General features: G+C 41.7%; 1 protein-coding gene across 37 annotated transcripts in view; it reads left to right on the top strand.

Annotated features, from left to right (window-relative positions):
* Window positions 1-15,802, top strand: part of FARS2 (phenylalanyl-tRNA synthetase 2, mitochondrial) — a 618,373-nt gene that overhangs the window by 418,229 nt on the left and 184,342 nt on the right. The window lies entirely within an intron of this gene.

The raw sequence follows: 15,802 nt of genomic DNA, 5'->3' as shown, positions 1-15,802 counted from the left end.
TTGGGTAGAATTCATGGAGCAAAAGTGTAACATTTGCAACAAGGTGTGGAATGGGGCCTTCTGGCGACATTAGGCTGAGAGACATCACCTGAATCTTCAAGGTCTAATGGTATTTATCTTGGTACTGATTTTAAAGTGGAACACACTCTAGTAGGTGACTCCTGTTGGAAGAGGAGTGTGCTCTCGTGGAAGGGGTGAGCTTTTAGGATCAGGCAGACCTGAGTTCAGGTTCTGATTTCATTTCTTACTGATTTTTATGAGCTTCGACAAATTACACACCTTCTCCTGGTACCTCCAAGTGCCTTACCTAAGAAGTGTGGTTAACAGACTTCTGAATAAAGATGGCAGATTGAACACAAGCATCAACCTCAGTTACCTCTCAAGATACCATTACTGTAACAGTAAAGTTTTGCTTATTTATTGTGGCATAAATTAATTAAAGATTAAGTGAATAGGAGACATCAGCTACATAATTTTGGAAGCTGAGAAGCAGTTGGAGAAGTGGTAGCTATTTAAGTAGACCCTGAAAGCTGAAATCCAAGTTAGCAGTGGGGAAATCCAAGAAGCAACCCAACCTAAACGCCAGTATTCATTAGTAGCACTGGTCCCTCTGGAGTGAGGGGTCAGAGGTGGGCGGTAAAGACAGGGCTAAAACAGGAAGCAGAACTCCAGATTTTCTCCCCAGTTCTGTGTAATATGTACTGCTACAACCCAGTAACTGACAAGCTTTTATCTTGATAGAAGGCTAAAGATTTATCTCTGGAGAGGATAAAGCAGAGGATAAAGCATTTGGTGGATGAAGTAAAAGTTTACTAGCTGGATACTGAGACCTCCAACTTCTTCACCCACTCGTCTCCCTGAATCTTAGCCACTTGTGTTACCATCCCCACCCTTACCCCACTAGGGGATTGGAATGGCCATTCTGGGAATCTTACCAGCCTGTGAGAAAAGAGCCTAATATACTGACAGGGGTTCTCCAAGAAACAGAGCATACAAATTATTCTTCAGTGAAGTCCCTCTCCTGATACCTCAGTTACCTTACCTAAGAAGTACGGTTAATAGGCTTCTGATTAAAGATGGCGGATTGAAACAAGCATTAACTTCAGTTACCTGTCAAGATGCTATTACACTAACAGCACAGTTTTACAGTGACAGTAAAGCCCTAGTCTTGCACGAGACACATGCAAAGACACACAGGGCTCCCAGCAGCTCACCCTGAAATATGAACACATATCCAAGAAGTACCAGGCATTTGCAAAGTAGGACCAAAGCAAAAATGAAAACAAGTGCAGCTTGAAGGATCCTTAGACTGTGGAGGAAGAAGAGAACGTTAAAAAAAAGAACTTGTTTTTAACATCTTCAGAGAAGTAAAAGATGCGAATGATTTTGGACCAACAACAAAGACTTGTTTAAAAATGGAATATTCAGAGAACAAAAGGAGCTCTTAAACATTAGAAAATTGATAGCAGAAATACAGAAGTCAGTAGGAGAGTTGAAAACTGAAGTTGAGTTCCCCTAAGAAGAGAAAGAAAATTTTAGAGGAAACATAAGAAAACGTGCATTTCCACATTGAAAGGACAGACTAAGTACCCAGGGCAATGAACAAAACGGGAGTCACATCAAGACTCTCAGGGCCTGACAGAGTGATGGAGACAAAAGAGAAGATGCTCAAACCTGAGAGAGAGACAGAATATGAATCAGGAGTTAGAATGACATCATATGTCTTGGCAGTAGCTCTAGAAACCAGAAGAACAATGCCTTCAAAAGCTTAACAAAAATAATTTTCAACCCAGCATCTGATGCTTGGTCATACCATCCATCAAACCTCAAGGTAGAAGGGTACTTTCAGACTACCAGAGGACATTCCACCAAAGTGAGAAGCCAAGACAAGACTCATGAGGAAGAAGACCCAACATCAGAGAAAGGCAAAGGGCATCCCCAGGATGCTGGAGAACGACCATCCCAAAGCCCTAGCTATGGTGCAGTCTTCCAGAGGGTGATCCATCCAATTGGAGCAGATCAGAAGGCTCCAGGGGAGGCTTTAGCAGGGTATAATGATTGAATACTTAACAACAGTCATCATCACTTACTTACTGCAAAGTCACTGTATATCGGATACAATTTAGTTGAATCTGAAGAGTAGCAGTTATTAGACAGATGATCATTATTATCTTCCTTGTACAAATGAGGCACTCAGTGCTTTAATAATTAGTCTAAAGTTACACAGCTAGTTAGTGGCAAAGTGAGATTTGAACCCAAGGCAGTGCACACTCATAACCACTGCACCATGCCTTCCACCCCCTGCACAACAGGAGAAGAGCATGGAAATGCACGCATTTGTAGAAACAACACAGATGAAAATCAACATGGTTACTAAAGCCAGGGAGAACAAAAAGTTGCACAGAAAAAGAAAAGTAATCATAGCCTCTGCATTCACTGAATGGTGAGCTAACTAAAGTCTCAACATGCTTTTATTGGGGTGACGGTGGGACATACGCACGTGCAGAATGGTGGTGTGGGAGGAATGGGGTGTGGAGAGCCTTTCTTCTGGTATGCAGAAGCTAATATATAATGCTGAAAACGAAAAACAAACAAAACTCCAACAAGACATAGCAATAACTGTTATTTAATAGTCTGTTATTTAAAGATCCAGAGAGAAATACCAAGCGCATCCCCTGGAAGAGCTGAACGCAGGTTGCCACTGGGAAGCTGACTATGGCAGGATTGGGCTGGGGGCTGCAGTCTTTGGGAATAAGCCCTTAGAATGATTCGGCTCTCCAAATGTGTGCAAATATAACTTTTCTAAAATTTAGTTTTCATTTTTATCAAGGAATAATTGGCAGGACTGTTCAAGAATAAATTTGCTTTATCTTCCTACAAAGCCGATAAATATTAATTGTCCTCCCTCTTTTTTTCAAAGCACCAATTTCCCATCACATGTAGAAATCAAAAGACTGGCATGTGTTTGTGCTGCCTGACCACTTTCCATGGCGCAGCTACCCTTCGGCCCTTTCATTTTTCAGTCACTAATGTTCAGCGAAGAAGAGAAAAGTAGGGAATTCTATTGACAGAGTCTTTTGATCAGCGCTTGTTAGCATCTGCAGCCCCTGTTGGGTACCTGGCTCCAGGCACAGCAAATGGTGAGACCTAAGGTGTAGCTAATGTGGTTAGAGAACCCTCCAGCTTTGATGGGAAGGGGCTTCAAAAGTATCTCACGGTGTTCTGAGGAACAAGCATCCAGTGCATTTCCTGACCGGTGGTAACAGACAAGCCTTCCCCCAGACGGCCTATAAGGAAATGATAGCATCAGAGATCCCAAAGCTTTCTGTTTAGGTACCTCAAAGTAGGGCAAGGGGCCAGTATCTTGAAAGACAGAGTTTGGGGTTTGTGTGTGTGAGGGAGACAGAGACAAAAACGTATATATTTATAAAGCATGCCATATGCTATTTGTTCAATGCAATCTGCATTTTATTTTTATCTCCTCTTACTTCAAAGATAGGGAAAGCCTATTAGTAAATCTAGTCCTATGTATATGCATATATATCTATATTAATATCAAGGTTTTTGTATTGAGAAATTGACTTAAAAATGCTTATCACTTCTGGCAAAACCTCAGATATTGATAAATCTGGATCTTCTTGTTGGAGGATCACTTCTTATTTTACATTAGTTCTTTCTTTTATATGGTAATTATGAGCTTGGGGGAAAAAAAGAGTGTATTGATTTACTACAATCTACTGTGATCCAAGTGACCCTGTCTCTCCAGGAAAAGTGAAGAAAAGATGCTGTACTGATTCACATCTCTTGGCATTTACTGGGCACCTACTTCATGGAAGGCATTGGACTGGCTGCAGCAGATACAATGATGGATAAGGCAGGCTCAACCCTTAGCCGTTTTCAGTTTCTTTTGGAGAGGAAACTCGGAAGAACTTAGTGACAACAGCACAAGTCTGAGGAGAAGAACATATGAGAGCCCTCTTATAGGGGCTCAAAGGGGCACAGATCTCATTTCAGGGACCAGGAAGAGCTCCAGTGAGTTAAGTCTGAAGGATTTGCTATATTGTAATTCTAAAAAAACACATCCCAGCCTCTTTTCATTCATTCATTTGCTCATTCCACAAACGTGAGTGCCTGCCCTGTGTCAGGTGGCTCTCTGGGCACTGAGGATGTATCAGTGAACAAAACAAAGCCCCCTTCATTGAGCACATAGCCCAGCTGGAACGCCTTCCATCACAGCAGCTACTTGGGCAAAAATTTGCAAAGGATAGCTTGCACCTCCTCTGCTCTGACTCAAACTTGTGTTCGGTGGCCATTCAGAAGTTTCCTGTTACATGTGACATTAGCCTTCAGCAGGGCTGGGCAGTTCTTGGTGGTCTCAGGTGTGCCTGACCTGGGTGCCGTATGTAAGTACAGTGTCAATGGTGCCCTAGGCTCTTTGGTAGCATTGATGACATCACTAACAGAATGAGCGATGCCCATCAATGGCCCTTTGGCCATGGAATCAGAGTCCATTTAGGGTCCTCAGGCTTTCTGGGAGAGGCAGGAGTAGGCTCACTGAAAAAGCAGAGCTGCCCCAGCCCAGCTGGGACATGGGAGGGGAAGGATCTCTGATGGGTCATCACAACCTTCCCTGAACCTCTGCCACGTCCAAGTGTTTCCTCTTGGTAGATCATAGGTCAGCCAGCCCTTTCTCAATCCTTCTCTGCAGTGTTAGCTGATAATTTCAGGAAGATTAAATCAGAATTTTAAAATGTTTTCCTGGAGTTGCTATTTAAAATATTTATCCTTCAAAGAAAGATGTTGTCAGACCGATACATCTTTGTGAATAATGGCTTGGACTGCATTAGTTGCCCCTGGGGTTGGGATAGTGCCTTTCCTCTTAGGAGTAACTGAAGGTTTGGTGAGGAAAATCATAAGACCAAAAGTCTTTTAAGACCTAAAGATCTGAAGCTCCTGAGGGTGGAACCCAGCCATTATAAAGATTGTGGAGAACAGATTTACATGTTCCCTACACTACTCAGTATGTTGGAAGCCTCCTTCTCCACGGTGCTTGAGTCCAGGCAATGGGTCTACTCAGGCACCTGTCCTTCAAATTCCATGCTTTTCTCTCACTATGTCTTTCTAGCCAAATTTTTCTTCCTTAAGTCTAGTAAAGTTTGAGTTTCTGCTGTGTGATCTGAGAAAGCCCTGTTTCCTTACCGTTTCTGTAATACTCCTTTCAAATGATTCTTCTCATTTATTTTTGTGCCCAGAATCCCTCCTTTCACTCTGTAGTAGCTGTATTACTTTCTTATTACTGCACTAACCAATTACCACAAACTCAGTGGCTTAAGACAATACAGATTTATTACTACCTTACAGCTATGCAGGTCAAGCAAGGTCTGAAATCAGAACTGGGCTGAAGTCAAGGCATCGCCAGGGGCTATTTCCTTCTGCTGGAGGCTCTAATATAGAAAAGTCCCCTACCTTTCCTGGCTTTTAAAGGTAGCCTGCTTTCCTTGGTCTGTGGCCCCTTCCTCACATAACCCTGACTTCTACCTCTTGCATCTCATCTCCTCAAACTCTGACCCTCCTCCCTCCCTCCGTTAGGATTCTTGTGATCACCTTGAGCCCACCCAAATAATTGGCATCCCCCATCTCACAATCCTTAACTGAATCCCAATTGCAAAGTCCCCTCTCCCACGTTCTAGGGATGAGGATGCAGACATCTGTGGAGGATCCTTCTTTTGCCCATCACGGAATAGGAGGAGATAAGCTGAGTGAATGAGATGCTTGAGCAGTCTCCTCTGTCATTCTAATCCTTGCCCACCTGCCAGAACAGTGAGTGACACTTTGAAACAAAGCCTAGGCCAATAGCATGTTTGTCCTTAAATTTGTTCTCTGGTACGGCCGTTTTAAGCATCCATGTGGTGTTTCCTAGTGAGAATGGAAAACCTGTGAATGGTTACCCATATTCTGTGTATCTTGATCAACCAGCAAGTGTCACCTGACTGGCTTTGACAGATACTGTAATATTCTATCAATACACTACAGGCACCAAAACATTACACATTTCACATCTTACTATGTAATACGTATAACATATAATGCATGCACATTATACATTGTGGGTATATGTATATTACATGCATTATATGTATAGGTGTGTATACATTTATTATGTATATAATAATGTAGAAAAATGTATAATAATACGTAAAAGCCTTGAAATTTCCTTTCAGCTTTTATCCCCTAGCCCTCTTTTTATGGGTGTATATTTCCCCCCATAAGAGGAAGAGCCCTTTATTATTGTTCAGCTACCAGCTCTGCCTCAGCTTAGAAGCCTGACTCCTATACCTTTTTAGGGAGAAGACTTTATCTAAATGGGGGCCTCAGAGCTTAAATCTTTCTGGCCAAGCTCAGATTCAGGATCACTTGGTACAGTGAAGGCGTCTCTTCCACTTTGCTGCACTGATCAGATTGTCCAATCAAGCTTAGCAGAGGAAATGACATGGAACACCAGATGTGGGAAATCACTTAAATGTGTGCCCTCCTGTCAGATCACTGAAGTCCGCTTAATTTGGGACACTCAGGTTTTTACCGTTAAGATGCAGGAAGGTGGCAACAGTAAAACTGGTTCTGGAGTCCTTTGCCCTTGTGCATGAGGTTCTGGCTTCAAAGGGGTTTTGGTTATTAGTGCTGCACTGGGATTTCTATGCATTTAGCTGCATGAAGCCTGAATTGCATTAATGGTTTTTAAAAGCAGAGAATACGGAAAGGGAACACAGAGTCATTTTCAAAAATTGATGTTCAAAATTGTTACTCTGTTTTCACTAGAAGTTTACATTATATTATGGCCAGTAGTTTATAAAGGCCTGGTATCGCATTGTCGTTAAGAGTGTAGGCTTTGAGGCAGGCTGCTTACTTGGGTTCAAATACTGGCTTCACCACTTACTCACCATGTTGCCTTAGGCAAGTTATTTAACTTCTCTGTGCCTCAATGTCCACATCCGTGAGATGGGGAATTATAAGAAATAGTGCCTTCCTCAGAGTTGCTTTGAGGATTATATAAATGAGCATATAAAGGCACTGAGGACTGTCTGGCACAAAGTAAGTACTCAATAAACATTGGTGGTTACCACTAAGTTATTATGGTTATTACTCTGCAGAGTTTGGAAACAACACATTTTTGAAAGATTTTCATCCCCAATTGTTAAGACCAAGAAAAAACTGTAGATGCTTCAAGGAAGTGAATGTTGAGCTGTGCAGATGTATCCTTCTGGGGTCTCAGGCTGTTGTTTAACCACATTTAACTATAAGTAATTATCTACTTGTACACTTGCTTCCTTAAGAAATACACATTGCACAGCATGTTACTGAGACCAAGAAAAAACACGTAGATGCTTCAAGGAAGTGAATGTTGAGCTATGCAGATGTATCCTTCTGGGGTCTGAGACTGTTGTTTAACCACATTTAACTATAAGTAATTATCTACTTGTACACTTGCTTCCTTGAGAAATCCATGTTGCACAGCACATTATTGTCGTAGCCATGGTGGCATTTACATTGTATAAACTGGAGGGAAGTTGCCAAGAATTTTCCATTAATGAACTAATTTTTCCAGAAGGAGGTAGATACATTGTTAGCAAAATATATGACTGGCACGTTTGTCAGAAATCTTCAGGGAGATGAATTTTAGGAGAAACTAAGCATTTTCTCCTCCAAGGTAAAACCAAGTTATTAGATAATTTCAAATTCAGGTCAAATTACTTAATCATCCTTTCCATAGATGCTGCTGGTAAAAATAGTTTATATAAGCTCATATCATATTTCAGACTGGGTCATTTTTTTATTTGAATTACTGTCTTCCTGAACTACCAGGTTCCCTGGCACCGACGTTCACCCCTGTTTTATAATTGTTCCCCATAACATTTTGCAATATATTAAGAGACTTTTATGCAAATTGCCAATATTATACTAGTTGCTCCTTTATCGTGATCCTTGTTAGCATACCTGTTAGGATGAACATTATGGAAGATTTCTTAAAGTCCCATTTGACTTACTGTCATTAACACAATTACTTCCTCCTTGGCTGTCCCCAGCTTTTCTCTCCTTGTTCAGATGTTTAATTATATATTCATCAAATGTTAGACCTGAGAGAAAGATCTTGGAGAGCATATTGTCCTACTGTATCACTTTACCATCAGGATTCTTACCCAGAGAGACAAGACTTCTAGACAACATTAACCTGCTAGTCAGTTCCAGAGCTACAACTCGATTTTGATTCATTTGGTAACTATATTAAAGGAATTGAGAAGAGAATCACATTTACCCCGCGCAAAGACAAAAAAAAAAAAAAAAAGCCTGCCATCTCTTAAGGAAGTCACAGTTTAAAGAGGTGACAATCAGGGGCGCCTGGGTGGCGCAGTCGGTTAAGCGTCCGACTTCAGCCAGGTCACGATCTCGCGGTCCGTGAGTTAGAGCCCCGCGTCGGGCTCTGGGCTGATGGCTCAGAGCCTGGAGCCTGTTTCCCATTCTGTGTCTCCCTCTCTCTCTGCCCCTCCCCCGTTCATGCTCTGTCTCTCTCTGTCCCAAAAATAAATAAACGTTGAAAAAAAAATTAAAAAAAAAAAGAGGTGACAATCAGGTGAATAGATAATTACAGAATTGTCTTCTGATTTCCAGCTCATTCCCCTACACTAGAGTGCCCTGTATCAGGGTGATATAATTATTTGGTATATACCGTTTTAGTCCATCTACACAATGGTAAACTAGGCAGCTTTGTTTTTTATGCCTACCTTTACATTTAAACAATTCCTTGTTTTTCTATCTGACCTTCACCAAAAAACACTCATGAGTGCCCAAGCTATGCCCGACACCAGTGTCGCTTCAATGCTACATAGCAGGGAAAGAAAATCACAGTCCTTGGCTTCAAGTAATTTATAGTCCAGTTGAAGGAGATAGGCATATAGAGAACATAGTACAAAGATGTGTTAAAAAGAACTGTAATATAAATGACAAGGTGCATTGAAGACGGTTTCAGTGTTGCTAAATCCTCCTAAGGCTTCCACAGATATTTCATGTGTTAGTTAATGGAATGAACTTTAAAATGTACCTTCTCAGGGGCATTTACATTTTAAAGGAGGTTGGAAATCTTGCTTTACTATCTTCCCTCCTCTCCCTCTTTCCCTTTCCTTTCTCTTAAGGGAGGCATGGTAAACATGGCCAGAATGTGTCATTTCTGAAAGAGGCCTTGCTGGTAGACCTCACTCTCACTCCAGACTGGAGCAGCCACCTTCCTTTACCCCACTCTACAAAGAGAAGCCATTTACCAATCCTGCACTCTCTCTATCACAGTCTGGTTACCACCTTCATTCATTAGTCCATTAATTCATTTGTTTGTTCAACTGAATGTCTGCTGTGTGTAGTTACAGTGGAAAGCAAAGACAGACATGGCTCTATTTGAAAAGAGCTTATAGTCTAGACTAGATGGAAAAACTAAATTTAATCAATATAAATGTGAAATGACAACTGGGGTAAGTTATTAACATGGTGTTTTAAGAATAGCTGAACACTGGAATCAAGGTTGAGTGCAAGGTGGGAGAGAGATGAACATTCAAAGCTGAGGAAGCACAAGCAAGGATCTGGCAGGAAAAACTTGATGCATGGTGGACCCAGTAAGAAGGCCAATGTAGGTGAACAAAAGGGAGAATGTGGCGACCAGGCTGAAGAGGTGGGCAAGGCCTGACCATGCTGGGCCTTATAGGCTGGGTAAGGACATCTTATTTTATCAATAGCAATAGGAAGGCCCCAAAATGCTTAAGCAAAGCATGTTGCATGACTAGATTTGGTTTCCAAAAAGACGTATTTTGGCTGTTTTGTGGAGAATAGATTAGAAGGGGAAAGTGGGGCTACAGGGCCAAGAGATGGCTATTGCAATAGCTACACTGGAGATAATGGTAGCCAGGGCTGAGGTTATGGCCAAGGTGATGAGGGAAGTGAACAGATACTAACATTAATAAATACTAAAATTTCCAGAACTTGCTACTTATTTGACTATGAGGTGATGATGGATGACCCCAAGTGTCTGACTTGTGGAACTGGATGGACGGTGTTGCCATTTATTGATAAAAAGGACATAGGTAGTTGAGATTTAGGTTTGAACACATTGACCTTGAGGCTTACCTGAGATGCTGAGGTAAACATGTTGCACAGGCAATTCAAAATAGTCTGGGGCTTACGGGAGATACGGGGACTAGAATATACATTTGTGGGTAATCTTCATTTAGGATATATTTGAAACTGAGGGTATGGAGAAGATCAACTAGATGAATGGAATGAGAACCAAGGGATTTGGGGTGAGTATTGAGGAACTCAGGCATTTAGTGACCAGGGGAAGGATAATAAACCAGCATGGAATAGGCAGAGCTGGGCAAGTGAGAGAGAGCCAGGGTGTGGGAGTTATAGAAGCCAAGGAATATGCATACTTCAAGACACTGAGTGTAGCCAACATATCACACAGCACATCACAAAAGTAATGACTTTGTTAATGACTAACAAAGAGCCATTGTTATTTAGGCTACATAAGAGTCATTGGCCACCTTATTGAGAAATGAGCATTTTGGGGAGGCAGAGGTGAGGTTTAAAGTGGATTGAGAAAAAAGTGGGAGGAAATAGAGACAATGAGGAGAGACAACTCAAGGGAAGGAGAGAGACCAAGTGGTAGTTGGAGGGGATGTGTGAGTCAAGGAAAGTTTTATAAAAAAAAGTAGTAGACTTCTGTGTATTTCCAAGTCAACAAAAAACACCAAGGATGAACCCCAATGTAAAGTATGGATGTAGGTGATGATTATGTGTCTGTGTACATTCACCAAGTTGTAACAAATCCCCTTTGGCAGGAGATGTTGATAATGAGGTAGGCTATGCATGTGTGTAGGAGGGGGGTATATTGGAAATGTCTGTGCCTACTTCCCATTTTTGCTGTGAACCCAAAATTCCTCTAAGAAATAAAGTCTATTAAAAAGTCAATAAAAGGATCCAGTAGAGAAGGAGAGATTGACTACATGAGTGAGGGAGAGAGGGCATACCCAGTGGTGCATTGTTCTTGAAAGAAGACGAGACATCATGGTGCCCAAAGCTGAAGGAGGTGAATAGCATTGACCTCAGAATGGAGAGACAGGTACTATAGGTTTCTCAATTCAGCGACTGGAAATTGATGGAGTCCCCACCTGAGTGGCTTCTCTCTGCTCTGTAAAGTACATGGGAGGGCTTTCTTGAGGATGAATGAGGGAGAGGTCAGGTCAAGGTGGTTTGAGGATAATGGAGAACATTTGAAATAGTGTGATGGAGTGGGGAAGCAGGCTGAGCAGAGAAGCCAGGCCTTTGTGTGGTGGGTGCTGTGAATGAGGATGAGGCTGTCCCCCTGTGGTTTGACTTAGGCACAGATCCTTTCTGGGGGTCTCATACTGCCAAAGCACACCAGCCTCCTTCCTTCATTGGGAAACCTTTTATTGAACTAATCTCTCCAGAAGTTACTGTGTTCAACTGGACAAAAAGATATTTTACATTGAATGAAAAAAAAAAAGGAAAAAATGTTTTTATTGTTTTGCTTAGATTTTCTACTTGGGCTTATCTTTGACATGGATCCAGGCCACTGTAATTTTTTATTAACTTCTTACCATGAATTATTCTGTCTCAACATGTTTTTAAATTCACAATATGTTTTTTTCACAGTATTCGTTTCTTCTCTCAGCTTTTTTATTACAGACTGTATTTTTCATTTGTTATATGTCCCCATCCTTACAATGCATTGCTTACAATATTATTACTGCTGTTCTGTATGCATATTATTGCTTTAGTTTTGCAGGGACTTCCCTGTGAATAGCAGAATGTAATTTATGAAATATGACAATCATTGTCGTAACACCTCTGTGCTATATGTTACACTTGCTCCAACAGCAATGTGGAAGTCGTTACCCATACTGCCAGCTTCCAAAGCTTCATGTAACCCCTTGTGTGCAGAAGGAGCCTCCCAGGATTCCTCTCAGGATGTAGTCAGAGAGAGAAGTATTGTCTACTGAGGCCATTCCCATTTCTGGCATTTGCCATTTCAACTAATTCAGGAACAAGTGTTACCTAGATTAGTTGAAATGTGTGTAAAGACCGCATAATACTACTTTCAGTAATTAACCAAAATTATAAGTATCTAAGAAAATGATGCTAACTAGCTATTTTTCAGGTTCTTTCATGAGAAGCTAGCAATGTATAATAGCACTGGTCAAAAGGGAAGGTGCCCGGGGAAGGCTGCCTGGGTTTGAATGCCGGGCCTGCCATTTGCCGGCCATGTGTGACCTTGGACAGGTTAGAACTTCTTTGTGCCCCTTTTTACTTCTGTATAAACTAGACCTAATACTACTTAATCTCATATGATTATTATAACCATTGAAAGAGTTAACTCACAGGGCACCTGGGTGGCCCAGTCAGTTAAGCATCTGACTTTGGCGCAGGTTGTGATCTCACAGTTCATGAGTTTGAGGCCTGTGTCGGGCTCTGTGCTGACAGCTCAGAGCCTGGAGCCTGCTTCGGATTCTGTGTCTCCCTCTCTCTCTGCCCCTCCCCCACTCATGTTCTGTCTCTCTCTCTTTCTCAAAAATAAATAAACATTTTTTTAAAAAGAAAAAAGTTAATATAAAACTCTTAGAACAATAGCTGGCACATACTAAGCACTTAACAGAGTCTAGCTATTTTAGATACTAGAATGGGCTTCAGAAGTCTGTCTTCCTGCCTCCTTTTGTTGGAGGTTTCATTTAGGAGACACCTCGTCTTCAACACATGCAACTTTAAAAATAGGTTATTGTATGTCCAGTTTTTCACAGTGTCTAAATTCATATGATCTAATAAGATTTTATATTATATGAATGTTGATTTATCATTTTCCATATATGCAATAAGCAGTATTTATTCCCTTTGCATTAAAAACACTACCCCCACCCCACCCACCCAGGAGGAACAGCATGACTCTCAGAGACACAGAATACCTTCCTCCAGCTTGGTACACATAAATAACATTATTTTTTAGCTCTTTTAGACTATTTAGCCATGGAATCAGATGATTGAACTTTCCAGAAAACACTCTTCCTAAATCTGTTTGGATGGAATCATTTGCTGTAAAGATCCAGTGTTATTCAGAGCCACTCTGTGCTCCCTTAATTGAAAAGCTCTGACAGTGACATTGAAGAGAGATTGCCTTTGGGGCCACCAGCAGGCAGCTTTCCATAGCATCTTATATTGTTAATGATTCAGAGAATGTTTTCCGATGAGATCAGAAGCAATCCACTAATGAAAAAGTGGAAAGAACTTAAGAGCTTAAAAGAGAGGAGAGGAGGGACGTGAGAAAACCTAAAAAAAGACAAAAGTTGGTGAGGAAGAAGAGGTGGGGCCAGTTCCATGGCAAATTTGTCATTCATCCCAGCCTGGCTACTCAGAATCTTTTTTTCCAGTAGGAAAAGGAAGGAGAGTGAAGAAGCCTTTGAAATGATGTGAGGGAAGTCAGAGACAGACAGGAGTGAATTTGGACCAGGTTCTGCCCTATATATCTTGAGACAAGATTTGGTCAGCACTATTGTTCGCTCCTGGGCCATTACCAGTGTGTCTCCTAGAGGCTCCAAGGATGAACTGTCCACAAGCTGCCCAGTGCCATGCCCTGCAGGTGCTTAGGTGTCCCCATGGATAGATGACTCTGTTCACAGCCCACAGCTGCTATCTTCCTCCACCTTCTTCAGCCTTCCTCAGCACTGCTCCACTGTTGACAGAGCAACAGTGGAAGTGCAGGCTAACACAAATTAAGTGGCAGTCTTGGGATTTTAAAGAAAAAAGGTAACTTTTTCATTTTAGAAATGAAAAACGTAATGTCTACTGTGTCAATTCACTGTATATCCCCTGAAATGGCTTCATCTCTATGCTAATTTTATGCTGAAGATAGAAACTCTCCTGCACTAGAAGAGGAGAGAAAGGGCCAGAAATCAAAGATATCTGAGTGGCTAAGAGCCAAGTAGACCCCTTCAACTCAATCCCACTTAGAAAATGTCCTCTGAGCTGGCCTGGCCCTCAAGACAGCTGGCATTGCCATTAGGGCCATGTTAGGGAAGGGCATCACCTCCCACCCAGGAAATCAGCCCCCAAGTCCTGGGCATGGATTCATGACCAAGAGAGTCTACATATCTCTCCTTGGTCTTGCATCAGTGATTTCCCTGGTATATCCATATCCCAAAATTGACTTCCTTTGATTTCCTCTACTTCTATTTTAGATGAATAATTAATTCACAAAAAGTGTCATCTCAAAAGCACAAAGTAACCCATAACTCCATGACTGTAAATGTTTTGAATAATGGACATTGTATTGTGTTTAGATCTGGATTTGTCTATTTCTCTTGGTAGAACATGAGATATTGAGGACAGGAACCTCATCTCTGCACCTAGCACTAACATGAGACCTTCCTCAGAGTAGGCACTTATTATGTACTTGTCAAATTTTATAACTGTTGCTCTCCAGCGATTTCTCTGGGTCTGTCCCCTCATAGTTCAAAGACAGTTGGACAAAGAAGAGATTGGAAGGGTCCTGTTTCCACTGCTTCTTCATCACACAGAAGCTTCTCTTTATCAGTTTGATCCAGTACTCTTTACCTAGTTTTCTCTATTCCTCCATACCCAATGATGATGGCTTTTTGTTTACTTTATGTTGTTTTAAAGAGACAATTTCATGATGAAAATGGAATATACTCTTTCAGGCACAGGACTAAGACCAGTAGGAGAAAATTATAAGAGGTTGATCTCAGCTCGTACAAAGAGCTTTCTAACAACGGGGTGTTTGTTAAGCAGAATCTGGGTGGTCACATAAGACTATTGTCCTGACAGAACCTAAACTGAGGCTCAGCTGGCCAAGGTGCTGACTGGTGGCTTTCCTTGGGGACCCTCTAATATCCCTAAAGCCTGGAACCTCAGCTGGCTGATGGCAATGGAGGAGATGCAGCAGGTGGGTAGGAGGCCATGTTCCTTAGGCCCACTCTAGGGACAATGCTAGGGCTGGCGGTCTACTGTGTTTCTTGAGCCCATGGGGCACAGCTTTGAGAATGCGCAGAGAATGCTGACTAGACAGGTATGCTGGGGCCATAATGCAGTTTGTCTTCAAAACAGAAAGAATTTCTTAGAGATTTAGTACTCACACACTCCTGAGGGATTTGAGATGAGAATGTCAAGGAGACACAGAGGCATGGGTGTGTGTATATGAGGTGGTTTCTATCTGCTTGATAATAAGGCTGTATGCTTTATGTTTCTATTGTATTCATTTTCCCCTCATATGAGGATGTCTGAGCCAGAAACACATAGCCCAGGGCAGGCGTTTCAGTGACCTAGAATAGAGAAAAGTACATTATAAACAGTTTTTGGAAACATAAGGGGCTGAAATGCATTTAGCCATTTGGAAAGATAATGGAAATTGTGCTTCTTTCCTTTAACTATTTCCTTTGAAGTTTAACTACATAGTATTGCCTTTTTAATTCTTTCACAAAACACACCCTGGCAGAATTCAAGTGGGTAAACCAAAAGCTAGCCACAAACCAGCTACAGGGTGACATCGCAGCAGAAGTGAGAGGTGAGAGCCTCCTGCTTTCTCTTTACGGCAATTGCACTCTTCTGAATAGAACGAGTTGGTGATCTGGCAAGAGTATCATGAGGGAAAAGAGGTGGCTATAATTGTAGAGGCATTGACACTGAAGAGACCTAAAAAGAGGAGGTGCATCTAGCCCCACGGTAGGATCCAGAAGTA

This window comes from Felis catus, chromosome B2, assembly GCF_018350175.1.
Source record: "Felis catus isolate Fca126 chromosome B2, F.catus_Fca126_mat1.0, whole genome shotgun sequence".
Classification (NCBI taxonomy): domain Eukaryota; kingdom Metazoa; phylum Chordata; class Mammalia; order Carnivora; family Felidae; genus Felis; species Felis catus.
The sequence above is the reverse complement of the archived record's forward strand: the minus strand, read 5'-3'. Positions and strand labels throughout refer to the sequence as shown.